Source organism: Ursus maritimus, assembly GCF_017311325.1.
Source record: "Ursus maritimus isolate PB19 chromosome X unlocalized genomic scaffold, ASM1731132v1 scaffold_X1, whole genome shotgun sequence".
NCBI classification, from domain to species: domain Eukaryota; kingdom Metazoa; phylum Chordata; class Mammalia; order Carnivora; family Ursidae; genus Ursus; species Ursus maritimus.
The window spans coordinates 87,668,163-87,670,949 of NW_024423319.1; positions in this window are offsets into that span (position 1 = coordinate 87,668,163).

Here is a 2,787-nt window from a genome sequence, read left to right on the forward strand (position 1 = left end):
CACTTAAATATAAACATGTATAGATGCACGTGTATATGTGTAAACACATAGTTTTCATTATATTATTTGTTTTAACACTTATGGAATCATAGCATGTGCATTATATTATAGCTCATGGGCATCCTTTAAGTCAATAAATATGGCCCCATCTCATTCTTTTTTGATAGCTGCATAATATTCCCCAGTGTGTATATTAGTCAGTGTTCTTCAGAGAAACAGAACCAGTAGGGTGTGTGTGTGTGTGTGTGTGTGTGTGTTTAAAGAGATTTTATTATAAGGAATTGGCTCACACAATTATGGAGGCTGACATGTTTCAATGTCTGCATTTGGCAAGTTGGAGACCCAGGAGAGCCAATACCGTAGTTCTGCTCTACGTCCTAAGGCCTGGGCTCCCAGAGAGCTGATGATGGTATAAGTTCCAGTCTGAGAGGTGGCAGGCTTGAGACACAGGGAGAGCCATTGTTTTGGTATGGTTTAAAGGCAAGACAGAATCTATGTCCCAGATCAAAGGCAGTCAGGCAAGAGGCTCCCTCTTTCTCAGCCTTTTTGTTCTATTCAGGCTCCCAACAATTGGTTGAGATCCATCTACATTAGGAAGGGCAATCTGCTTTAGTCAAAGTGTATTGTAAATCTCATCTAGGAACGTCCTCAAAGACATATCCGGAATATTTGAGCAAATATCTGGGGTCCCCGTGGCCCAGTCAAGTTGACATAAAATTGATCATCATAGCATGGATATAGTACTACTATTCATTCAACTGTTCAATATTGTGGACATTCCAGTTCTTCCTACATTTTTTACTACCACAAGTTTAGTGCAGGAAACCACACACACGCGCACACACACACACACACACGTATGTGTATGTTGACGTGTGTGTGTGTGTGTGTGTGTGCGCGTAAAGCAAACTTTTGCTCTGCTTCCATAGAATAAATTCTAAAACTTCAGGATTGCTAAGTCAGGGATATGTACATTTAAAAAAATAAATAGATATTGACAGATTAGTTTACAAAATTGTTGTAGCAATTCCCACATCCATGAGACACTATTTTATGTTTAAAAACCTAAATCAGGGGTGCCTGGTTGGCTCAGTTGTTAAGCATCTGCCTTTGGCTTAGGTCATGATCCCAGGGTCCTGGGATCAAGCCCCACATTAGGCTCCCTGCTCAGCGGAAAGCCTGCTTCTTCCTCTCCCACTCCCCCTGCTTGTGTTCCCTCTCTCGCTGCCTCTCTCTCTGTCAAAGAAATAAATAAAAATCTTTTAAAAATAAATAAATAAATAAAAAACCTAAATTGTTGTTGTTTTGACATTCTGATTAGTGAAATTAGATTTAATTTGGGGTTTAATTTGCATTTTCTAGGTTGCATTTGCAGTGTATTTTGCCATACTTTTCCCTTTTTGTTTTATAATGTCTTTAAATTTCTGGGTTTTTTCCCATTATGATTTCTAAATTTCTGTCTTCTTTAGGATAATAATTCTCTCCCACTATAAAACTATACAGATATTCTTCCAATTTTAATACTTTCATTCTTTAAATTTAAATTCTGAATTCATTTGGAATTAATTTTTATATATGGTGTGAGATGAGGATCTAACCTTTTCACTCCAGATGGAAAGTCAGTTGTGCAGGCACCTCAGCTAAATTCTGCATATTCTACTAAGTTGGAATAAAACCTTCATCAAATATAAATCCTTCGCCTTCATTTGGATCCATCTCTGAACTTTTAATTTTATTCCGTTAATCTGTTTGTTTATTCCTGTCTCATTTCAACATGATTTTGAGTGTAGTAGCTTTATAGATATCTGGTAGGGGAGTTCCCTAGCTGCCTTTTTTTTTTCTTTTAACATTTTATTTTTAAGCAATCTCCATACCCAGTGTGGGGCTCCAGCTCACAATCCCAAGATCAAGAGTCACATGCTCTACTGACTGAGCCAGCCAGTCACCCCCCTAGCCACTAGTTTTACTTTTCATAATTTGTTCGAGCAATCTTTGGCTATTATTCTTCCAGGTGACTTATAAAATAGTTTTTTTTTATCCCTGTCACATAAAAACAATGTTAATTAGAATTTCGATAATACTCATCAGTAAGAGATGATTTACAATTTTATATCGTACAAATACGTTGTGTCTTCCCTCTCTGTGTTGTTTTACTTTCTTCAATATGATTTTATAGATTTCTTCATGTGGTTTCTATAGCTTTCTAATTAAATGTATTACTAAACTATTTCCATATTAAAATGGTTACTGCCAACATAGATAAAAGGTATTGATTATTGTGTGTATATATATATATATATATATATATATGTATGTATTTTGTCTAGGCTTTCACCAATTATTTTAAATTCATTTGAGCAGTTCTAAAGTCTCTTGAGATTTCTGGATATAGGGACCAATCAGCTACGTCTCTCTATAGTTGTTGTAGAGTAGTTTCATTTCCTGAGTCATGGATTTTTTTCATGTTTAATATTTTACCATGGGACAATATTACTTTTTAAGTCAAAAATAAAAGTTATTTCATGAAAACTAATTTTAACGTTGATTCATGCTAAAAATAAAAATCTGTTGCTTTTTTAGAAAAAAATAATCCAAGGATTAATGCAAGAGTTGAACTTCCAAATAAATAGGATCTCTGGCACCAACAGGAACCATTGCTATTGATTCGACTTACTGATTATGCTCATATTAGTTAGAGTCAGTTTTCCAGATTTTAGTAATGGTGCCTTTGGTCAAATAAAAATGAAATAGATAAAAGGAAACGAACGAAGGGAAACAGATAATACA